General features: G+C 40.3%; 1 long non-coding RNA gene across 2 annotated transcripts; it reads left to right on the forward strand.

Moving 5' to 3' along the window:
* Positions 1-14: 14 nt before the first annotated feature.
* LOC107540950 (uncharacterized) lies at positions 15-19,939 on the forward strand. Of its 2 annotated transcripts, XR_001603571.2 has the most exons (4): positions 15-2,495; positions 3,446-3,535; positions 7,058-7,197; positions 19,740-19,939. It is a non-coding gene; the product is annotated as an uncharacterized LOC107540950 (long non-coding RNA). The 2 variants fall into 2 exon arrangements; XR_001603570.2 differs by lacking the exon at positions 15-2,495 and having other exon boundaries at positions 2,935-3,535.
* Positions 19,940-25,835: the final 5,896 nt, after the last annotated feature.

Genomic DNA, 25,835 nt, shown 5'->3' on the forward strand with positions numbered 1-25,835 from the left:
TAATGCTACATGTCAATTTATATAATGCATAAAATGTGAAACAGCCTCAGAGGGGGACAATGATTTCCAATGGCACACAGCGGGTAAGTGAGGAACCAGGGGCCGGAACAATGCTACCCTGCTGGCTGTCAGAAATGGGGAATGCTAGGGGCAGTGGTTGGGGCCTCAGAGATCAGAGGCCTCAGAGGTGAGCAGGCTGGGATGGAAAGAGGAAGAGCGGACAAGGGTAATGCTGCCACTCGGTGACTTGGAGCCTGGGCTGGATCCTCTTAGGATGCACCCACAGGGGCAGCCCCAGTGTAGAGGACAAGCTGGGGTGGGTGCAGCAGGACAGAATGTGGGGACTCCCTTCCTTAAGGCACTGGGGTAGTTCATTTGAAGAGGACAAGTGGACTGACTGGTCAGAGGGAATGCAAGATCCCACCTTTCCCGCCAGCTAAGCAGCCTTGGGCCAGCGCCCTCTGGAAGATCAGGATTTCATCTAGGTCCGCAAGAGGGGACGGACGTATAGGGAGAGCCTGCCCCTGCATCTGCTTAGACACACTCGCACCCTGACCTGCACAGCAGCCCTCTACACGGACTCCTTCAGGCACATGGATTGGGCTCAGGTCTCACTGCTACACCCTGATGGAGAGGGAAGGAGCCAGAGGCAGGGTCCGGTCTGAGACGGCTTGGAGCCCCCAGAATTCTGTCTTCTGTCTATTCATCTTCTGGGTATTTTCCCCAAGGCTCAGCTGGTCTTGAGTGTTCCTGCCAACGAATGGCCCAGGCAGCCAGTGACCACATGAAAAACTTTGCCTGTTGTTTTGACACTGGTGGCTCTCAGGATGATGGCAACTGTTCAAAAGGATTGTATGCACTGCTGAGATTTTATGTACCTAATCTTTTAAAAATAAACCCTAGATTTTCTAAAGCATGTTATGTCACCTAGTTTGAACTTGATAAAAGGCATGAAAGCAATTTAAAAAATTGTGTGTTCCTCTGAGTATAAGTACATGGACAGATTTTTGAGACCATATACTTCAGATATCCTGAACTTCATATTTTATCAAAGATGTTGTTTCAAAAACTTGATTATTGGATCATTAAGTGTTGTGTCTAAAAAGATTTTTACCAAGGTTTAAAATGAAATAAATAAGTAGACAAAATACCTTAATATTGATTAGTAACAAGATCTGTTAGAAAATATATGTAGTATTATGTAGTATTGTGTACTCAGCCTAGTAATCCAAATATATTTTTTATAGTAAAAACTCATAGTACTTTCTGGATTCTTATCAAGTGCAATAAAAATTTAATTTGCTTTGCAACCCTTTTCTGACCCAAATTGAAAAATAGAAAATTAGGAAAGTAATCACTGTTATTATTAACAGGAAATGACATTTGCGTTCCAATTTGGTAAAGTAATTTATGCGGTTACGGAGAATTGAGCCTTAGTGGAGACTGCAAGGTTCAGAGGTCAGACACAGCTGGTGCCAGTTCTGCTTCTGCCACTAATTGCTCTGTATTTAGGGATAGTTACCTAACATCTCTGAGCTCTCACAGTCTTTTCTTATGTAAAATAGGGATAATAAAAACTACTTGGAAGGTAGCGGAAGGGATCAAGGCACATAGCAATCACTCAACAATGGTACTGTTTATTATTATGAATGACATGGAAAATGAATGGTTAGCCAAGAGCAAAATGTACTTCCTTTGAATGGGAAATAATGAGGCTACTGATCTAAAGCTGATTACAGTTACTGTAATGTAAATTAAACTATCATCTCTTTGAATTATAGAAATTACTTTATAGGATAGAAACAATTTGGAGTTTGTAGGTGACTTTATAGTAGAAAATCAATGCCTCCTGGATGGAAATATTGCCCCCAAAGTTGGAAACATTATGTGTTCCTGAGCAAGTCTCTCAGCCACACTCTGCCAGTGTTGTTATTTCTAAAACACTAGATGTGGGGAGCCATTTTTAGGCTAACATTAAAAAAGACATAATGGTTTTATTTTGGAAAAATCGATTCATCAATATATTTTTCTTCATGGCTATAAAAGTATTTAAAAATGAAAAAATAAAGTAGTAAAAAATCTTGTTATTTATTTTTTTTCTTGGATGATGAAGTGCTCATTCAGGCCCTCTTGGAAAAGATTACTTTGTGCTCTGGTCAAGGTGGCCTATTTTCTTTTTGTGTTGAAGGGCTTTGAAATTAGAAGTGATTTGTATTTTCCCAGGGAGTGTCCACTTGGGGAAGAAAGAAAATTATATGCCTGAAGAATATGGCTGGCCAATTTATTGTTGTTTATGTCTGTGCTAGGCCTGAAAGGAAATACATAGAGTTCAAGTTTTATTTTTTTTTTCTGGGAAATATAGTGACCCATTTTATTTGATGATAGAATAATATTCTTTCCCCTGTTTCAGGGTGTTGAAAAATGAATTCTTTGAGCATGAATTCTTTGATCTTGAATTCTTGGAGCTCGCAATTTGAACCAAACCACATACTTGGGTAAGAAATGGAGGAAAGAGAACAAATCAGAAGTCCTTTCTCACAAGAAGGTTTCAATAAATATGAGTTTCTCCTCTTCTGAACAATAGCTTTAACATGTTTTGATTCCTCTCAAGTGTTCATTTTGGCAAATTGTCTACATAAGTAAGTTCTTCCCTCTGAAATTATTTCATATTCATATGGACTGTATTCTGTGTCCTGTATGGGAAAATCAATATCTCAGTCTCTTGGGATAGTATACAGTACAAGATTGTGATCAAGTAGAATGTGTGCCCTGGCCAGTGTGGCTCAATAGTTGGCTCACATACTGGAGGGTCTCGGGTTTGATTCCTGGTCAAGGGCATGTACCTGGGTTATAGATTGATTCCCTGGCTCCATGCGGGAGGCAACCAATTGATGTGACTCACATTGATGTTTCTCTCTCTCCCTCCCTCTCTCTCCCTCTCTCTCTCTCCTCTCCTTCCCTCCCTTCCAATCTCTTTAAAAATCAATGGAAGAATATCCTCAGGTGAGGATTAACCAGAAAAAAAAAGTTTGTAGTTGCAATTATCCTTGGATCAAAAGGAGTTTGCAGTGGACACACAAAATAAATCGATTTGTAAATTATAGATAGTAGAGTCAAAGAGTAATCTTTAAAACCTAATGTTGGCACAAGTATTTCATTCACTTGTGCTAGATGCCCTCTCCTGGTCAATGTGAGTAATGTTCAGGAGCTTATTCTTTCTAGATTCTGCTTTGCTATAAAATGTATTACGTGCAAATGCACATGTAGTCCATGCCGGGCTTCCTATATGAGGAAAGAAACCTGAAGATGAGTGACTTTTAACTTTACAAAAGTTGGTATCTTATTTCCCTCCTTTACCCTAGCACTTTTTTAGCCTTGTATGGTAGGATAATACTTTTGTTTGTTAACTGCTGTTCTGTTCTTTTTCTCGTGACCTCACCATCAGTCCAAGGGGAGGGATCCTGCATATGGCCTGTTGGTGCATGACAGGAGTGATGTGTGGAACAAGAAGCCAGCCAAGGACCTGAGCAGATCCGTAAGTGAACCTCTTCTGACTCTCCCATGTGTACTCATACCACCGCAGCATCTGTGTGAGCCCTAGGGGCATCAAAGCCCGGGGAAAGGGGGACACCCCAGTGTGATTGAGTGTTAAACCTAAGTAGCTGTGAAATCACTGAATTTTGCTCATTTTACCTTAAGTTTTTAGTACCAGGTAGAATGTGGGCCTCAGAACCAGAAGTTATATGAAATTTATTACTGATAGATGATATCTTCATAAGCCTGTTTAAAATCTGTGATTGAATTAGGAACTCTCATACCTCATGATTTCAATAGGTAGGAAAACACAATTTTTAATCATGGAGCTTAGCATATCAGAGTTGACAGACTGCAGATGTCCGCTAGTCCAGTTTCTAATCTAGGATATACTTGAACTTTCAATCTCTTATGAGAGGATGAGGTAAGTGTATTTCCCCAGACAAAGAACAGGCTTGTTTACTGTTTGTTAAAAAAGCAATGGGTTTCCCAAGTTCACTGTTCTTTAGCTGTGATGCAACCCACTGTATGCATCGAGTTCCATCTGGACATATTGGGTCATGCTGATGGGACCTGGGGGTGGGGAGAACCAATATAAATATGCTGATGCTCATGCACTTGCTGTGTCACGAGGAGCAGAGTTTTGTGTTTCTGGTTCAGGAGTCTCATGTCTTCAGCCAGCACTCATGGAAGAGCTAACTTATTAGTTTGTAAGTAGGGTAAAATCAAATCCTAGACCTGAGAATAACCTCCCCCCTAAGTTGTAAATATTTTTTCACTGTACTATTCTACAATTAATATTTTTACCTTCTTTATAAGTTAATTAATGTATCTTATTGAACTATCCTGCACTGATGATAAGCTATTTATAGAAATCAAACAATAGAAAAATATTGAATATGAAAATATTTTAATCTAACAAATAGTATATTTCTTATCAGAAAGCAAAATTTTAGTAAGGCATGCTGTACTCTGTGCTCTTCCAAACAGGAAAATAGCGAAATTCCAGCATAGATTTGATAACTCTCTGTTTCCTGAACTAAGATTTTGAATGAGAAAAGGGAAAATAGTTTTTGTTTCTATGAAAATTAACTTGATATAAATAAACCCCTAAAATTGCTATTGAATTACATGTGGACAATTAGTGTAAAAAATTGGGAGAGGGAAGAATTATTTTAATCTAGAAAGGTTTTACACTCAGATTGCTTTACAACTATCTTCAAAATCTCCATCCACCTTAAAGAAATAAAAATTAGAAATTATAGATAATGCATGATGAAGTGGTTTATTTTCTTTTAAACCAGCATGTATCCAATCATTCGACTATTGACTATATATCAAAAGACTGGGAATAAATGTGCATTCATTTGCACAATGGTGAATAAATGTGTATTTTTAAGTTAAAAAATTAAAGGTAAGCATTGTTTTTTATGAATAAGTACTTAACAGATTTTTTTATTAATTGGCAACTATTGATACAGACTGCATCAGTATTTCTACTGTGTGGGACAGTTAGAATCCGTTAGAAGTTAAAAGTTAAGTATGGGTTCTTTTATTTTCATAAAACATTCTATATGGAACAATTTTATAGGACTAACAGAATGGAATAATCGGTGTGTACAGACTTTCCCGTGCCTCTCTCATATACACATTCACGTCTGAAGAGGAGTCAGAGTCTAATTCCCTTGTTCTTCCCTATGTGAGAGAAAGAACGGGGAGAAGTGAGCTGATCCAACAAAGCGCCGTCTGTGGTCCTTGCTGCAGGACATTCTTGTAGGCAGGCGGCAGCAGCGGTTGCTCAGAAAGGGGCCGAGCCCTGGTGCTCTGGGCTCTGAGACCAGGAGACTGGAGGCATCTGCCTCACCCTCAGGCGCCAGGCTCTCCCTGGAGAAAACTGCCTGAGGGATGACCAACATGTAGGAAGGTGCAGTGCAGTGCGGGGAGGGGTTGAAAAGTATACGCCAGGATTCAAATCTATAACAAAGTGGAGTTTCTTTGTTCTTTAAAACTGTCATCTTGCCTTGGACACCCTATCCTCGCTGGTGGCAGAAAAATAATTGCACTTGCCAATTAAAGGCAAGTTATTCTCTTAAAATTCACATTTCTTATTGGGAATCTTCCACTTCCAAGATTTTCACTCCCTTTCTTTCTGTCCAAACTGCCATCTGGATGTGAGGAGAAGCTAATGCAGCCCAGAGCATTGGATAAAGGCAGCTTCTTGCTCACCAGCCTTTGCTGAGATCCCCTTACCTTGCCTTGTTCCTGGGAGAGCTGTGCTGGGTCTGCTGAACTGTGGCTGGTCTTGTCTGAACTGGTGCTGTGGTGTTGGGCTGGCATTTACCAGTCAGTGATCATGGGTTTAGCCATTGCTTTTATGTACAATGACCCCTGTGCCACAAGCCTCCTTGGTGAGCTAGGCCTGCCAGTCTTGTCCCTGAGTGCCCCACGGGGAAGCTCCAGAACCTTTGCCTGCTTCTTGCGCACTTCACTGCAGGGTGCAGTATTTTGTGAGATAACTCTAGGTTCCTCCCTCAGTCATTGCTCCTCTGCTCATATGAACCCTCTTCCTCCAACGCCAAGCTGGATCTGGAGCTTTGCTAAGGAATGTAGTCTCCTTGACTGGCTTTGTGGATTTAGAGCACTAGCTCCAGTGCTCTTGAATCGACCCTCAGCTATTTGATACCTGTAGTCCTCTAACCCCAGAGACACCGACCCTGAGCGGGGAGCTAGAATACTTGCATCTGACCACGTGCCCAGCTCTCACCCTTCTGGGCTCTGCTCCACAGCATTTGGAAGCATCTTTCCCTATTTCTATTGGATGGAGCCTTTTTTTACATCATATCTTCATTCCTTTCTTTACTATGGCTAACAATAAATATGCTCAGGTCCTCATCCTCATGTTTTGTTCTTAATAGGGAAGTTTAGATTTATTTTTTTAAAACTTTCTGTTTCAACAAGGCCTGGATTTCAGTGCTATTAGTTCTCAGAGGATCAAAAGAGTCTGCTTTTAGGTTCAAATCTCAGCGATGGCATATTTAATCAAGGAATATCTATCTACTACTCCTGCCCTGGGAAAGTGAAACTCTGGGTTTAGTATTATTTGCTGAAAGACAGTAGTGGAGGGGGAAAACTTGATAACTGTGAGGGAAAATGCATTAAGTCAATTCTCATTAGATGTTAAAAATCATCAGTCATTAGGGAGATGTGAGGAAACCATGATGAGATACTACAACCCACCTATTAGAGTGGTTATAATTAAAGGACTAATCATATCATGCATTGGTAAGGATGTGGAGGAACTTTAACTTTTATTTATTGCTGTTGGCAATATAAAGTGATGTAACTACTTTGGAAAGCAATTTAGCAGTTAAATATAGACTTACCATATAAACCAGCCTTCTTGTAGGCATTTATTCAAGAGAAAGGAAAGCATATATCTAGACAAAGACTTATAGACAAATGTTTACAGTAGCTTTAGTTGTAATAGTCAGAAACTGAAAACAACCCAAATATTTATCAACAGGTGAATGGATTACCAAAATTTGGTGTATACATGCAAAGGACTACTACTCAGCAATAAAAAGAACTGAACTATTGATTAACACAAAGACATGGGTGAATCTCAAAATCCTGATGTCGAGTGAAAGAAGGCAAACAAAAAGAGTATGTACTGTATGGTTCCATTTATATAAAACTCTAGAAAGTGCAGAGAATATATAGTGTCAGAAGGTTATTAGTGGTTGTCTGAGGATGGTGGGTTCAGGTAAGTGGGAAGGAGGGCAGGATACAAAAGGACACAAGGAACCTTTCAGAGGTGATGGACATGCTCACCACCTTGACCATGCATTGATTTCATGTGCATACACATGTTAGATGCATCATTATAACAAGCTTGTCTCTTGACTCTGATTTTCTAAAATCCTCCAAGCTGCCCATCTGTAAGGGTAAAGAGAAAGAAAGATCCCCTATTACTATTCTGATAATAAAAACATTTTACTTATGCATTTCCTATTAATCTGTTGATAAAGCTGAGAACAGCGAATTCCTTCTTATGACTTGCTATTAGGCCAAATAACTCTAATTCTTCAGACTTTTCTTCAGAGTATTGTTCTCTGAACTTTGAACTTGTGCTCACCTCTCTCTAAGTTCTATTCTTCCAAGTAAGAGGTCCTTTGAAGAAGAGGTCATTTACTAACATCAAATGTGAAGAGCATACTTACTAAACATTGAACAGATTTTAGCTGGTGTATCTAACATATAAGCCACTTCCTAAAATTTAGTAAATTGCTAAATGTTTATGTGAGTCATACTTTGTAATTTTGATTTTTAAAACTATATACAAAGTGCCACTTATAGGGAAGACCCAAATACTACATATCTATGACCAGAACAACTTTATTCCTATAAGATCATCAGCCTCCAAACAATGGATGTTAGGGAGCAGAGAAAGTATCTGATTTTTAGCTTGAAACTGGGCAGTATGCCTGCAAGTACTTGATTGGTTTAATAGTCTTCAACTGATACATTGGATGATTATTCTGGAATTTCTGATGCATGGATTGTGTGTTCTGCCTTCTCTCTTCACATACCCACCAAGAGCCCTCAATTTTAACAAAAATAAAATTAATGTACTTTCCTCTCATACTACAAGAATGCTAGACAAATGTTATCTTGGTACCCAAAATGCTTTTATAAGGGGCTAGGAGTGTATGCTTATTTCTAAATTTCAATTTAAAAATTATATTTTTAAATCAACCAAAACATATTGAGGCCTATTAGGTATAATCTATCAAACTAAGTATTATTAGGCCAACAAATATAAAAAGCCATCTTTGCCATCAAAGAGTATGAAATGTAGCGAGAGGTAAGGTGCAAACATTTTAAATTAGAGAAATTAAAAACAGAATAAAAACGTAAAATAACTGTTCGTTACAAATGGAAGAGGTACCTCTCAGAAGGCAGTACATGGTGAAGTGTGCAAGGAACATTCCAGAGAGCGGTTGCCATGGGAAATCAGGGGTTCCCCATCATCTGAGCTAGCTGGGGAAGCTTTTCTTCAAGGCAGTAGGGCTGAAGTTTGGCCTCACAGGGTTGTATAACATGCACCAAATGTTTGGCGAGACCTAGGAAACACACAATTGCTTTTAATAAATTGTTGGGCAGACGTTCTCTGTTCGGAGAGTCAATATGTTCAAGGAATGCACTTTGCCAGTAAAAAATGGGCCCCCTTAGATGGTGAGGTTGACAACTCTGCCAGTGGGCTGCGCTCCTCCCGGGCCAAACACACAGTGTGACTGAAGCCTGAAGGAGCCGGTCAGAAATAGCTCGCCTGTCGGAACCGGGAGGTGTCTGTGGGACTGTGTGCCGGAGCACCTGTGCCCACCCGTGTCTGGACGTCGTTATTAGTCCTTCGTTTTCCCAAGTGGTGCACTGGTTCACAGATGTTACTGGAGGGAAAGAAAATGTTCAGTGTTTATGCAGCAAATCTGCTCTGAAGAAACCATTATGCTCAAGTGAGGAAATGCCATAGTTATTTTGGTGTTCCTTTAATTTTGGAAGTCTGTATTATTTGCAGGGCTGACCAAAAGGCTTTTAAAAAAATCCACAAATAAACATTAAATTCCTGTTTAATATGGTGGATGTTACTGGGTTTTGAAAAACAAAAGAACAGTCAGTCACCCTTGTTCTCATCCAAGGAGCTAGAGGTGCTTCTGGTAGCCCAGAAACCTCCTGACAGCAGCCTTACCTTGGCTCTGAGCTCCAATACCCACCTCGGAAAGGAGGCTCTGCAGGAGGCCTTTTCTGTTCTTTAGGTTTCTGAAACTGGCAGCAAAGAGCAGAGGGAGAGAAAGCTAAGAAGAGGCTTCCCAAATCAAGCTCTCATCAGCAGCCGAGGAATTTCCACCTCAAAAAATTCTCTCTAACTCTTTTTAACTTAAGTCTTTTCTGAGCTGGATACATAGAGAAGAATGCATTTGAGTTCTTTACCCTTCTTAATGCCTATGAAAATGTTTATTATGTCTCAGGAACTACAGACAGAGGAATGGTAATTTATAATTTTCTTCACACACTTGGGACCCGTGTTAATTGGCAAACTGAAGTAAGAATATGCTCATTTGGGGTCATTTGCTCTTGGATGAGTTTGAGTGAAAGTTGATGCAAACTCCTCCCTGAGGATTGTTGCATGGGGCTAGGTTGGAGTTATGAGAGGGTGCTTTTTGTCCTTGGTTAGCTCTGATCTTAAATTCTATTGAATTTCTTATCTCCACTCTTCATTCCACCCACAGTGTGTGACACTGACTCATAGTCCCCTAAATACCACTGACCGAGGGGTTGTGTGTGGAGAATTTCCTGAGTATTTGGAACAAAGGGTATGGGTAAGATGGGTGGAGCACTCCACACTGAATATTAGGCATTTGTGTTTGTAAAAATACTCCAGATATTTCTATAACAAGACACTCTCTTTTCTAAAAGCCCTATCCTCCCCTGATACTGCATCTTTCATATCATTCTTCAGATCTCCTTGCCCCCTCTTTAAAGCTTTTCTGGCCCCCAAATTCAAGATTCCCGTAGAGTAGTTCCTTTCTCAAACTTGCGCCAGAACGTGCCATCCAATAGAACTTCCTGTGGTGATGGAAACGCTCTATAATCTGCACTGTACAATATGGTAGCCACATGTGGCTGCTGAGCACTTGAAACGAATTAAAGGTCACACTTAATTTTAATTAATTTCTATTTACATTCAATAGCTACATGCGGCTAGTAATAATATTGGATAGCATCACTCCAAACCATCCAACACTGACCAAGAAAGAGGCCACATTTTCCAAGCTGGACAGACTTATTAAAAGGTTTTTCTCAGAACAGATATGTAAAAACAGGAATAGTTAAAAAACAGGAATATAAAAAGCAGGAATAGTTTTATTTCTTTCCACTTACTAAATATCTAATATGTGTCCATGTGTGTGAAGCTTAGCCATAAAAATTTTAAAAAGGGAGAAAAAAACACACCCTCAGTTCAGCCTTTAGTATTCTATTGCCCCAGACTTACTCTTTCAAATACATTCTTTTAAACATGTGCTGAAACATTCATGTAATACCACTGTCCAAGTACAGATTCGTAAACCATGATTCTGTATTAAAGTGCCTGACAAGGAACTTCTTAGAGTAACCTATTTAAAATATCTAAGTCATGGTTTTAGAATATGATTTCTGTTTCTAATATTTAGTTTAATATGTGGATATATGTTACACACACACACACACACACACACACACACACACACACACACACACACACACCCCTCTGTCAAGAAAAGGCTTAAGTTAAAAAGAGCTAGAGATAACTTAAGGTGAAGATTTCTTGATTGCTGATGGGAGATTGATTTTGGAAACTTCCTCTTAGTTTTATTTATCTCTGTCTACTCTTTGCTACCAGTTTCAGAAAAGTATATATATACATATATATACGTGTGTGTGTATGTGTATATATATATATTTTTTTTTTTCTTTTGTCAGTTGCCTCTAAGGAAGATTGGCACTCTACACAATAGGATACTGTGCTTGATTTTCAGCTTAATATTCTTCCTTCTCACCAGACTGAATGTGCCTCTGCTAAGGTCGCGTCAGTGCATCTAATTGTTATTTCTTTTGCTCTGAAGTATAATCTCTGGACGCTGTGATTCTTTTAAAGGAAGTCACACTCATCCCAAGAGTGTAGATTTTGTTTTACAATATATATTTGCCTTCTACATTCCTTTTTTAAAAATGTTTATTACAAATCTTAATCTTAAACAGATGCGTTTTGTTTTTGTGATGGAGTGTGCATTTAATAGATGGTGTGAACACTCCCTTCACAAAAAAACTGCTTACTTTAAGCCAAGACCTGACATGATATTTCCTTTCTGAAACACTCCCTTAGTTAGTTATTTGCTTGTACTACCTTTACGTTTCTTCTGTCTCTGGCACGCAGTCATTCCGGTGTTTCACATAAAAATGTGGCCTTTCTGTTCGCCACGCTCCGCTCCGAGCCGGCGCTGGAGCGCTTCCTGCGGCGATTAGCGTCGCCGCCCCAGGTGCGCCTTCCTGCGCTCGGAGCCGGCAGCTGTCTTCATTCTGCTGGGTGAAGAGAGTTCTTCACAAGCAACATTTGTTAGTGGCCTAGCAATTTATTTCCTGCTAATTCAGCGCACTGACCAAAATCTCTGCTTTTATCCAGTCACTGGTAATTGCCAGTCTTCACATTTTATCTTTTAAACTTTCAATCTTATTTTTTAAACTTTCAGACTTTTATTTTGTCACCCATAATGTATAAAAATGGGCTTTTAATGTCATAAATGTCTTTATAACATCATTTAGTTTAAAAGAATAACATAATTACATGAATTAAAATATTTATGACTGAAAGAAAAAATAACCCCCAATCCACCACTAATGCAGTCACTAATTTGTTTCTTTTCAGATGCATGTTTCCACATGGTTAGAATAATGATTTCCATACAATTTAGTACCTTACTTTGTAATCAATTAACATTTTATTATAAGGTTTTCCCATTGTGACATAGACTCCTAAACGCTCTCTCTTTTTTTATAACATCATTTTAAAAATATATATTTTTATTGATTTTTAGAGAGAAAGGAAGGGAGAGGGAGAGAGAGAAACACTGATGAGAGAGTGAAACATCGATAGATTGCCTCCATCCCCTACTGCGGATCAAGCCCATGTGCCCTGACTAAGAATTGAACCAGCAACCTTCTGGTGCAGGGAATGGCACCCAACTAACTGAGCCACACCGGCCAGGGCTTTATAACATAATTTTAATGGCTACATATTATTCTATTCAGGTGTCATACCATAATTGATTTAAATAATCCTCCGTTCATGAACATTTGGAATATCTCTGATATTTAAGTTTGATAAACAATATTCCTAAGAGCATCTTCATACTTATAGTTTTTTACATATTTTGCTGAACCTAGTAGTGAGATTATTTAACTCTTTATAGGTAATATATCAATCTGCCTAATCTATGTCTAATGGAATATATTTGTCCATATTTATTTATTATATGCTTTACTGGAATAGTTAAGTTTTAACCCTAATATCAGGCAAGGGTACAACCAATTAATATGTTAGGAAAAAATAATTTTCTACAATATTAAATATATTACTTAATTTACTCAAAATACCCTTTGTGAGCACCATGTCAAGTGCTAGTCCTGGCATACTAAGAAGGCAACAGTGACCAAGGGAGGCACCATCCTTGTATTGATGAAGTTTTTCTAATTATGGATGGTGCAGACCAGTCTACAAGTGACCGGTACTTTGAGTGGGGAAATTAATGTCCTATGAAAACAGATAGATGGGGTTCAACCCCCTAATTCTAGAGCCTTGTAGGACTTACTAGCCTAATGAATAAGGAAATAGCAAAGAAGTAGGGTGGGATAGGAAAAGAGGGTAAGGGCACTTCAGATACTGCTAATGGCATGTGAAAGACCATGAAGCAAGGAAGCACATGTGTTGGACAAAAAAACTAAAAGAAAGTAGTGTGCCTGGGGAGGGGGTCATGTGTAGGAATATTTGAAAGTTTCTTTTGCATTTTGCTTAACATTCATCAACAGTTAAGATTTAATTTTTGATTTATCTATTGAGTTGATAATCCAAGCTTTCTTTCCAACAAAAGTATTCCTATTCTAATACAAGGCAGTGTATTAAGAACCAGTTAAACTGCATCCTTGCCAGCATCAGATGGTATCATTTAGGCTATTTTAATAGCAGGAGAATAAAAAAGATATTAGTTGTGTTTATAACTATCATTTCGAGGTTTATGGAGTGATTTGAGGGAAACTACTAAAGGAAGCTCTGTTCAAAGAGATCTCTCATAATTCTTTTTCTGAAGACTGAAATTCCTATTGTTTTTCTCTGTTTTAGCTTAAGGTGTTGAAAGCCCTTGTTAATTTGCAAATTTATTAGTGGAAAGTATTACATATTCTATTGCTTTCAGTCATGAACACTTTAAAAAGTTATTTTTTTTAATATTGGTTAGCAAAGAGTGTTGTCCTTAAAGACTGGATCATAATACAGTTAAATTTTTATTGTGAATTTTGAGAGAGAAACAATCCCTAATAAGGATTTCTCCTTAGAAAGTGAAAACTTAGATGTGGGTATTGGACTTGTGGATGACTTGGAAAGCTGTGGTGGAGAGTGGAAAGATGGTATTACCCACAAAAGTTGATGAAATGGCTCCAAGTCATACTCTATTCACATATTTTCCTAATCCTGGCCCTGTCCACAATAGCCTTTCTAGAGGAAAGTAGAACATACCTTTGAAATGTAACTTCTTTTAAACATAAATAGGAGACATCTTTGTTGTTGTTGCATGAACAATTTTTCAATGTCATGTAGATCAACAGAATCATGGTTTTCTTTATACTCTTGGGCTATTAGGCCATGCGTTAGTAGGCAAACCCCATATCTTAGGAAGTCGTGAAGAGTTGCATTAGGTGGGAAGGGTAGTGATGAATGCATTCGTTGGCACCAAAATTAAGTGGAGTAAATTAGGTAGGTTATAGCAATCATCATAACTAAAATTTCCAGTTCTATCATATGTTATTTGCATTTCACTGTTTAAGTACAATGACAGTCATTTGAATATCATAAACACTCTGATTCTCCTCCTTCTGGGCATGTAGTAATCATTTTCATTCCCCACCTTCCTTAAAGTTTTGACTTTCTTTGGCCAATGGAATGGGAATGAAAGTGATGTGGACCTTAGCCAGCAGAAGATGAGAACAAATGGACTTGCTTTAAATGATACCCATTCAATAGTCATCGGGAAATGTGGAATTGTGAGGAGTATTTAATGAAGACTAAATTCTCATAAGGGAAATGGACAATTACAAATTAGCATTTCTCTGGTTACACTCTACCTACTTTGTGGAAAAGCCAGAAATCCTCAAATTCTTCTGAGGTAGTCCTAGAAGTTCTGAGGAAACTCTTGCTGTGCTCCACAGCCTTAATCATTTGACTGCAATGTGCCATTTGTGATCTCTTTTGCTCCAGATTATTATGGCAATGGTAATGAACAAAGTAGCAACTCTTTCAACAGTGCACATCAGAGATGTCCCTGCTACAATACTGCAGTTGCTGGACCAAAATGCAATGCCACATGCCAGTGGTAATGGCACTGAAACCAAAGCTCTGATTGTTGCAATTAATAAAAATGCCCCCTCTCATTATCATGGAAGCTTCTAGCATCAACATACCAATACCATGGACTCTCAAAAATCTCTTTACATTAGTTTTTATTCTTTTTTTTTTAATTTTTTTTATTACAGTCCTGTTTGTCTCTGAGTAAAAATATGATATCATGGTGGCTAGACTAGAGGGACATACAGAAATGGAGGTGTTCTCAGAATCATCTTTATTCTTTGTCCAAATAATCCAATGTATCTAAAAGATTCCTTCCTCCCTTCAGAAGATTTCACTGCTAAGATTTGCCTCGGGCCCTTTATACTTTTGGGCTATTAGGCTATGTGCCATTTGTGATCTCTTTTGCTCCAGATTATTATGGCAATGGTAATGATGGACCCAGCCTATCTATTCTTCAGACTTGTCAGTGTATTAGGTGATTGTTGATTAGGCCCAAGCTGGGTGTTCATCTACAAATACTTTGGGAGCTTGCAGAGTTTCTTTGATTGTATTGGCAATAATGTTGTGGATCAGTACAAGAAAGTACTGAACTAAAGAGAGATGAATTGAGTGAAATAGAGGAAAAGAAGGTAAGTTCAATGTGAGCCACTGTAGAATTTCTTTACAAAGGTACATTCATTAAAAGGGGAGAGAATTATATCACACTGGAAACTAAACACCTGCATTTCTTTCTAAAGGGCAATATTTGGGGCTACTTTTTTTTAAATCACTGTTGTTCAAGGACATCTACAACTGCCCTAAGCCATCTGATGAATGAGTGTGCCAGAGACCATGTGTCCCCCAAATGCATTCTTTACTTCTTTATTTAGTAATAAAATATGAGTTTTATCTGGGCACATGGCCCTTAAAGGCCTACATGGTTCTGAATGGGAGAGACATCCCTTCCATTTCTTATTTTCCCTTTCTAGATGGTTTGATCAGAGATATAATGGTGGGAACTTGATTAGCTGCCTTAGACCTGGAGTCAGAAGCTCTATGACAGTAGAGCAACAAAGATACAAGCTTGAGTCCCTGATACCATGAAACCACCTCTCTGTCTTGGACTGTTTTCACTCAGAATATTAAATGAGACATAAGTAAGTTTCTATCTAATTTAACCTACTGTTTTATTATTATTATTATTATTGTTGTTATTGTTATTATTATTATTACAGCAGATAAGATTGTAACCTAACTGATACAATGAGAAAATTGAGACCATAAAAAGAAAGCCACCACCCAGCCGGGTGTGGCTCAATGGTTGAGCATCGACCTAGGATCTAGGAGATCGCGGTTTGATTCCCAGTCAGGGCACATGGCCGGGTCATAGGCTCGGTCCCGATCAATGACGACTCTCATCATTGATGTTTCAACTCTCTCTCTCTCTCTCTCTCTCTCCCCCTCTCCCTTCCTCACTCTGAAATCAATAAAGATATATTCCAAAAAAAAGAAAAAAGAAAAAAAAAAGCTACCAAAGATTTAGGCAAAACTGGGAAGATCAGAGTTCTTTTGGGATAAAAGATACTTAAGGTAAAGCAAAAAAATGAAAAACACATGTTGACAAAGTTGCAGCATCCAGCATTTATTCACTGCAGGGTGAAGCAAGTGAGAGATTTTCCCCAAATACCACACATTAGTTTACTAACTCTAACCCCCAGTATCGAACCTCAGACGATGCCTTTGGATGCCAGCGGGTTTCAACAGTCACTTGCTTTGTGACCCAGTCGCGGGAAGCAGCTTGCTCCCTCATTCCTCAGAAAGGCTGCACTAGAAGAATAGGAGACTAGAAGACGCACTTGGGCGCCTTTCCTCCCTCCATTCTCCTGTTCCCCTTCCGTGCCAGGGACTAAAACCCTAATTGCTACAGTCCTAAGAATAAGTTCCTCTTCCGGCAACACATGACTCAGTGTCCTCTGCCCCTAGAAGACTCTCAGCCATGGAATTACCACCCCCAGATCCGGCGACTCTCCGTTGGCGATGGGCTACGGGCCTGGCCTCTGCCTGGAGGCTGGCTGATTACACGGCCCGTGCTGAATGGATCGCACCCTCATGGAGTCACCGAGCTGTTGGGTTGCATGCAGTAGGAAACAGGACAGATGGCACTTAAGCCAGATGGTGTCTCTTACCCCATTAAAATTAAAAGCTCACAGGTAGGAGGTCCCAAGATTAGTTAACTTCAGTAGCACAATGACATCATCCAATACCTGGACACTTGTATTTTTCTACCCTGCTCTTCTCAGCATGTTGGCTTGCACCCCTCCTGGAGAGATGATGGTTGGCACAGCCCACAGGCACATCCTTCTTCAGCCCTATTCTAAAGCTGGAAGCTGGAGGAAGGGACTGGAAGCAGCTTTTTCCTTGCACACCTCTGTCCAAACGAAGGAGGAAAGTCCTTGCCAGTTGCCCTCTGATACCCCGCTGCTAAAATTGTGGTCCTCAGACCACATTGTTCATCACCTGGGAACTTATTAAAATGTACTGGTTCAAGCCCCACCCTGACTACGGATCCAGATTCTGCATTTTCACAAGATCCCTGGGTGATTTGAATGCACAGTAAAGCTTGCGAAGCACTGTTCTAACAGACTTTTTCTTATATCTTTTTGGCCAGAACTTGATAACAGGGCTATCCCCAGGTGGAAGGACTGGAAGTTAATATTCTTCTTTTTTAGGCTCTTTAGTGGGAAACGGGAAAGGGCAAATGAGGTAGAGAATGGCTTTTGGTGGGACAGCTCCCAGGATCTGCCACGATATTTCTCCGGAGACAGAATGGGGCAGAACACCATGCTCCCTGCAGTTCAGTGTTCCCCACGGTGGCTCTAAGTTCATGTAGCCTATGAAACCCGCCCAGGGAATGAAGCACTGGCCCCATCAGTGATATTTTTAACAGCAGGTTGAAACTTTACCCGTGTGATTTTGGAAAGGTTTCTTGTTTTTACAATCTTGAGGTTTAAGAGTGCTGTCTAACCCAGGGAAAGTCAAAGGAAAAACATTAAAGCTAGTATAATTGAAGGGAAGGTGAAAATTGTAAAATAACAGGTTTCTTTTCAGTTAGTATGAACATTTTTTTCACTAGAGCAGCCAATAAAATCTATTTTATGTACATCTGTTTTTTCTGCTATGCATTAGTTTCCTAGCTTTAGTGAAAATTTACTAAGAAGGTTGTTTATAAATATGAAATAATTGGCTTTGGGAGATTTTAGCCTGACTTTTAAAATGAGAATTGTGTCGTTTCAAAGTTAAGCCATTGATAGGCTAAGTCTTAAGTGTTTAATAAAGTAAAATTCTAATGAGCTTGCCCATCACACAAAGTAACAGTGACAAATCGCATATAGAAAAAAATAATAAAATGAAGGAAAAATGTGGGGACATCTCAGTCTTAGGGCAAAGAACTTGTAAACTTGAATTTAAGCCAATAATCCTGGTGATTATGTAATGATTTATGTGTGGAAACATAAAAATAACTTAACAGCAACAAAAAAGTTTTAGGCTATAATAAAGAATAAAAAAGTTTATTTGAGCAAAGGAGCGATTACAGCCCGGGGCACAGAATTGAGGTGGCAACCTAAATTGTTTTGCAAAGGGAACAAAGAAAGGCAGGGTTTATAAAGGGCAAAACCAAAGGAATTGTTCTCATTTAAGTCTCCCATGTCAATGAAGGGTGTTGGCTAGGTCAGTTGGGATTGGTTAGATCTATTATGTAAGTAGAGGGAGCTGGTTTTCAAAATTGGTTCCTTGTCATCATGATGAGTAGGAAATCAAGTCCACATATGTCCATGTAGCATCATGGATCCAGAATGTTTGTTTTTCCACCTTGAGCTTAATTTAGCAACAGGTCAGCAACTTAACAGTTCTCTAAAGTGGGACAGGAGACATGCATAGGCCTCACTTACTCAATGGCCTCCTCAGTGTTTTAAGTGACTCTGTTAGCAATGCTTACTCCATTTTATTTTCTCCATTTTCATAACAGATGTCTTTTTTCTTTTTCTTTTTTTTTTTTTTTTTTTTGTCTCACAATACCTCTGCACATTTATTTGAAACCTCCTAAATGAGCGATCTTTCCCACAGGTTATTTAAAGGGCATTTTGAGATCTGGTTTTAGGCTACATTCCCATCTCTTCCCAACCAAATCTTTATTTTGTTTAATTACGTGGAGAATGTATGTTCCCAATGAACCCATGTCTCTTGAATTGCTTTGCCCATTTGACATGCTAGAATAAATTGGGTGTCACCCTAGAGGAAAGGGAATATTTGCAGTGAAGAAGCAGAGGAGTCTTCAATGTAAAAATGGCTTTCTGATTGCAGAAATGCTGCAGAAACACTCAATAGCGTGTCCTTCGATCAGAAGTGCAAATGAGTCGTGGTCGTGCTCAGGGGAGCAGAGTTGGAGGACAGGTCACGCCTTACAACGCTTGGCATGTTTTAGGTGCACATAGTTCTCATGAAATTGGCTGGGAGGCCTCTACAGAGATCTGCTGGCAGACAGTGGTGCCCACTAAAACAACTGTGACTTTCAATAAAAATTCATGCCATGGGTGCCAAAGCAAACTTGTGAAAATTGTCCACTTTCAGGCAACCCGGACAAAAACCTTAGGAGGGCTGAAGTCACTATTTAAAAGGTTCTCTAAAGCCAAGAGAAATGTATCCCTGACTTATTCGAATATAGGTTCTTGTAAATGGCAAAGCCACAGTTAGCCAAATTTGCATTTCCTACCTGAAGCCGGGATTGGGCTCGCTGTTGTCTGGCTAGTCAAAACAGTGAGGCCCCTGGGCCCCTGTTCTCTGAGATGCTAAATGGAGATTTCAGGAGTGCGATAAAACTGGATCTTAAATTTAAAGGTTTGGTGATTAATTAGGGATTTGGGGAGGAGTCCTGCTTTTATTCTTTCAGATAAGACAGTGTTCATTGAACTAAAAGGAAAACACTATTTTCAACAAAGCAAAAAAGCAAGTTCAATTACAAAACCGGAGGCCTTAAGAAAATATTTTTTTTTTCTTTTTGGTATTTGAATTTCAGATTCTCGTCAAATGTGCGTTGTATCCAGCCTGCTTGGTGGTAAATCAGAATGTCACCACTTGACCTTGGCAAAGCTACCTGGTAGTGAGGATGAAAGGAGCACGGAACAATCTGTGTCTGAGTCACCGAGTTTTCCTTCAGCAGCATAAATGTGTCATCTGTTTTGTCATGGCTCGTCTTGAGCAATAGAAGCCACAGTTGTCACCAGGAGGAATGGGAAAAGCAGCAGCCTGCAGGTCAAGAGGTGATGCTCATACATAGGTTTACATCTATAAATGCAGAGACTTTCTGGAAGGTTGCACAGGAAACTGGTAACAGAGGTTGTGGGTGTGTAGGTCCTAGAGTGGAAACCTAGTGAGTCAGGGTGGGAAAATAATTTATATTTTCATGTATACCCTGTTTTCATTTTCTACTGCATATTTATATGTGTGTGTGTGTATTCCATTCAAGAAAATAAATATAATACCAAGAGAAAGAGTGAGAAGAACCATATTCTTCTTGGCTCTGCATTAAACTGGATGGATAATTTTCTCCATCTCGACTTTAGATGCGTCTTTTCTAAAATACAATGGGATAGGGTATAGACTACAGAAATAGCTAATATTTTTTAAAGCAGGAACTCCACAATTATAGAAAACAACATTTTCCTGTCTGAGTCTGATGGAGATGTAATGTATTGTGAAAAATAACAGTATGAACCAAAAGCAGTATCTTACTAGCCAAAAAGTTCAAAATTCAAGGGCTGTGTCTTGAGCAGCTGCTCTGAGAAGGAGCATTAGGGACGGAAGAGGGGAAGGGGGAAGTTGCTTGGGGTGGAAGTCCCTGTGGGGGACGGGACAGCAGGGTGCCTAAAGGCCCAGGGGCTGGAACAAATGAGGCCATTCAAGGGCCTGACTGGGATTATCACTTCACAAGAGCTTCTGCCTGTCTTTGCTTTATCTTGGAGCAAACTTTGGTGTGGCTGCCCTTGAGCAGCCCAGCTGACCTTGTTTTAGTATTTTCCTGTAACCAGGCTCTGTCCTCATATCCAGAGTATGCGCTGGCCCACACTTCAGACAGCTCCTAGCTTTATTCCCACCCACTCTAATTCCATTACAGCTTTCACAGGGGGAGATGGTTTTGTTCTCTGTTCCTGCACTTTGTCTAGCTGGCTTTTGCATGGCCGGAGTGATTTCACCCTTAGTCACTCACAACTGAATGTCTGCCGCCGAGCTGCTCGGGGCAGGTGATATGCAAAAGAGCGTCGGCTCTGCAGGCAGGCGGGCAGGGCCTGCATTCACATTTCAATACAGAAATATGACTAAGCTACTTAGACTGTGGGTCTGCTACTTCATTTGTAATAAAATCCCTCAGTTATGCATCATGAGTCTGGAAAGAGCCTGTGGACATAGCCTATTCTAGAAAGAAAGGATTCTCATTTGAACACATGGAGAGTACAGAGCATAAGGCTCAGCCTTGGCACTATTGACATTTCAACAAGATAATTCTCTGCTGTGCAGGGCTGCGTTGTGCGTTGTAGGAAGTTCAGCAACAGCCCAGGCCTCTGCCCACTAGATGCCAGTAACATTCCCTCAGCCTCGTACCTGACAACCCAAAATAACCCGAGACAGGGAGCAATCATCTGCAGTTGAGAAGTACTGATTCAGAGGGTGATTTTCCTATTAAATTTCATTTTGGTTCATACAGAGTCAGACTAGGGTGGGTGTCTGGAAAATGCTGCCTTCTAATTTCCCTTACCGTGTGCACTCGGCCTAGCTTCATTTGGCAGCTCCTACGACGATGGGGAAATAGTATCCATGAGAGTCAGCTTAAGGCTCGCAGAGTTTAGGGAGAGCCTCTGCAAGGCAAACGAACTTGGTCTTGCTGATTTGGACCAATGCTTTGGTAAAGCTTTCACGAATTATTACTCTAACCAAGCTTCTACCTCAGTGAAGGTCTGTAGGAAATCAGAGGGTGAGGAGAGACAGAAAACTTCATCCTGCAACAGCAAAGGGACAGCTCAGTAGCAAATAGCCCGGCACAAGACAAGAGTAACCTCTCTTCTTTCTTTCTGGGTCTCAGAATACAGGGCTTTCTACTGACGAGGGCCATCTCCCCCCTGCCCAAGGGTACTGGCCAGCACTGCCACACAAGGAACTGCAGGCCGTGAATTAGGTTTCAAACTCTACTTCTTGGGCGGAGTATATTTACATTCATCAAGTCTTGAAGTCAGTGTGAAGAATTTGTCCTTTATTTTATTCAGTGGGTATTTAGGAGACGAGCGGAGTTCTAACAGGTGTGAGATTGACAGCATGAAATCCATCACAGTCATCGTGGGGCATGGAAACTGGAAACACTCTTGCATGAGTTGAGTGAAATGCCACTGAGGATGCTCTAAGATGCTTCCAGTGAGAGAAGAGAGTGGAATCCAGATGATCGGCTAGAGAGGGTCAAACGAATGAAGGCAGCTATGTGGAGAACGGAGGTAGTGGCTTAGACCACTCTTTACCAAGAAGAGAGTGAGCACAGAGCAAATGTAGATTAATTTTTTGAGATGGGACACCTGAGACTGAATGAAGCTTGAGGGGAAGAAGCCACTAGAATAGAAACGATTGAAGGTGCCAGGGAGCAGGGGCTAACCGGGAAGCAAATTACCAGAGAGGAAGCATCCCTCCCTCTGAGACTTATGGAAAGAATGAAATAAGAGGGAACTCCTTTATAACTTACTGTTTTCAATTAAGAGTTGAAATGCTTTTCATAAAATGCACATGAAAAGGTAAATATTAGACTGTTATCATCCATGAACCACCTAATTTAAACCAGCTTTGGAAATCTGTGGGAAATAAACTAGTGACCAAGTATTTATTAAACATTTATTGTTCAAATGCCACAAGGCATTGGACTTCTGCCAGTTCTCTAAATTGAAAGCCAAAATGATTTCAAAATGTCTATATTACATTTAGGAGAAAACTTTAAGTAGTAATCTGGCCTTCACATCTCGTAAGTTTTAGTCCTCTTCAACCAAGCTGGTCACTATTATTATCACTTTTAACCAAAAAAGGTGTGTACCCAGCTTAGTAGGCAAATATTTACTGAGCACCTACTATGTACAAGTTCCTGTGTTTGCTTTGGTTTTGTGGGTGTTGAACAAGAAGTGGGGCAGCAGGGTGGAGAGCTATGCTTGGAGGGTTTGGCATCCAGACGTGTGATGCATCGTCTAGACTCACAACAGATATTTAAAATCTTAGGCCCTTGAAACAGGAAGCTTTACAGCACAGTATATACAAAATATTTTATTATCTACGGAGTGTAAGAAAGAATACTGAAGAAACATTCCCTGTCCATAGAAGGGAGATCAAAAGAAAGAAAGCCTTCTATCTGCCCTGGCAATGTTTGTGTTTATGCCAAAGAGAAAGCAAGAAAGTCTTTTGAGAAATTTTTTTATTAGAGTTAGTGTTTAAATCTGTGGCACATAAACAAATAACAATATCCCCTGCTTAGCTGCCTAATCAATTTAAAATGTTAGGCCAATACTATCTTTTCGTCTGAAGGCAGTTGGCTGGACTAGAGGCTATTTTAAAGTATACTTCAGTTCCAAAAGTTCTATTTTTATGATAAAAACCACTCAAGTGCATAGAAAATATGGTCCACTCATTGCCCTTCTCAAACGAATCCACTTTTTCTTAAATACAGCTAGGAGGTGATTTGCTGGGGGTTTTTTTGTTTTGACGATTTAGAAAGAGTTTCCATGGTTTCTGTGAACTCTTGCTCATTTTTTGTGTGTGTCAGCTTGACCATAAGATTATCTGAGGCCAACATTGTCAGCTCTTTGATTGTACATCTGTTAGGCATGCGTTCCCACAGAGGCAGTAAAAACTGGCTTTGGAGGTGACATAATTTTAGATAATACATCGGTTTGTGGTCCAACAAAGATCCATAGTACATAAACAGATATAAGATATATCTGTTATTAAAATTTCGTGGTTGAGAGGGATTAGAGAAAAAAAAATATATATATATATATATATTTAAACTTGGGAAAGGGAGGCAATAATGAAAAAAAGGTTGAGAAACACCACCTTGAGTCCTTGGGGATTCAAGACCTGTTGGTCAGGACTTTGATACATCAGATATACTTTTTGTTTTTTGGTTTTAAGTCTGTATTTAAGTGTATCTTTCCCCTTTCTTTCTAATCTTCCACAGGACACTTTTTGTGATGTTGTAAATTTAGACGTTTTCAATTTCAACATAGTGTATAAACTCAATCTGTGCAGAGACTCTTCTCGTGACAAAAGGCATATCTTCACAAACAAGGCTCCTCTGAGGTCAGACTGCTCTGTGTTACAATCTGACACAAGGTGCTGCAGGAGGCAGCGGAAGGGGAGTCGCTGGGCACCAGGGAGGTGTACGTTTCAAGCACAGATTGGTTCTGGATTATCCTTGCCTTTGGGGCAAGTCGTTGTAAACCCCTGCTCCCCAGTTACGCTTGGCCTGGTAGGGGCGTTCAAGGGTCTGAGATAAGGGGTGTCAGGTGCCCGGCACTCGCTGTGTCTGAGCTAAGCCGTTAGGCCCAATAAACAACCGGGCAGAGAAGAACAAGACGCCCAGTGGACCTATTTTCCCAAACTTCACAAACATCCTGTGCGAATTCCTGCTGCTGCTGTTTAAAAAAAGAAAAGAAAGGAAAAATTCTTGCACACAGAATGTGGTCCCTGCCCACTTTAAATAAACTTATCAGTAGCTTTCAGAGTAAGATTGGGCTTCGCATCAATGAAGAGACAGCAGGGCCGTCAGTGATGCTGGCAGGGAGCAGCGTTCTTTCCTGCCCCATAAAATCACCATGATTTATTCCTTTAATGAAAACATCAGGGGCTTGTGAAGGCACCACAGCTGTGGTTTTACGAAGGGAAAATGAGCCAGAATTCCTTGTGATGGGGCTGTTGCCACAAGGGGTCAGATCTGGATTGTTGGTGGAGGCGGGCATCACCCACAGGGACACAAACACTCCCGGACATCAGAGAGCGTGGAACAACTCCCAACTGTTTTAGGTGAGAAGAGCTCGAGCGATACCACACCAGACCAGCTCTGTGTAAGCAAGGGCTTCAGCGTCTTTGATCTGAGATTGAGTGAAGGGCCTGGAGTGGGAACAGAAGAAGGAGCAGTTATCTTGAGGCTCGCGCTGGCTGCTGGTTGACCACTCGGCAGATGTGAGCAGTTTGGCTGTCGCCACGAATCAAGGGCTTTCCCCCCACGTTATAAATAGGGATGGGTAAATATTTTGGATTCGTCAGCCTCCAAGTATTTTTCAGATGTTTTGGGTTCAACCAAACAGAATACATCGTGCTGAGCACACTCTCTCTTGATTTGCTTTTTAAGGACCGTGTGTGATTTATGGGAAATGGAATCCATATGTTTCTGCTTCATTTACACTTAAATCATCAAAAGGTTGTGTTGTAAGAGCTATTTAATGTCCAAGATGCCTTTTGAACTTGATTTTTTTTAAAGAAAAAATAAGCCACTTGAACGTGTTGGTCCCATTAAAAGGCAGAGAAAGAGAGAGGGAGAGAAGGAGAAAGGAAGGCCTCTTTTACCAAGAAGAAATAAATTTGAACACCAGGGAGTTCAATTTAAGCTGAAACTACAAACCCATGAATTTCAAATGAGCCCAGAATTAGAGAGAAACAAAAGCTCCCTCCCTCCCTTCCAGCCAGTTTCAGAAGCAGCTCCTGTGACTGCAGGAAGGCAGCTGGCAACTGGGCAGCCCCCCCAGGGAAGAGGGGGCTGTGAGGGCACCGTTGGCTACCCAGCTAACGCACATGCCCGCTGCTGCAGGAGCCGTTACGCCCAGGCCTCCGGGAGCAGTCGCTCCTGTCCAGATGAAGAACTCTTTGACCTATTTTAGCATGGAAACACCTGCTCTGTACGAGTTTTCCTGGGGTTATCCTGTTCTAGGCCAGCAGTTCCTATCTGTTGTGCCATCTGACCCAAATAGCCAGCCACTGGCCTGGATACTGTGTGTGCATTTGGGATGGTGTTTATTTATTGGGCAATTTCTTCAGAGAAACATCTCTTTTAGCTCACAATCGGGCTGAGAAAGCATGCACTTTGTGTAAAGTA

The sequence above is a fragment of the Miniopterus natalensis genome, chromosome 3 (genome assembly GCF_054644295.1).
Source record: "Miniopterus natalensis isolate mMinNat1 chromosome 3, mMinNat1.hap1, whole genome shotgun sequence".
NCBI lineage: Eukaryota > Metazoa > Chordata > Mammalia > Chiroptera > Miniopteridae > Miniopterus > Miniopterus natalensis.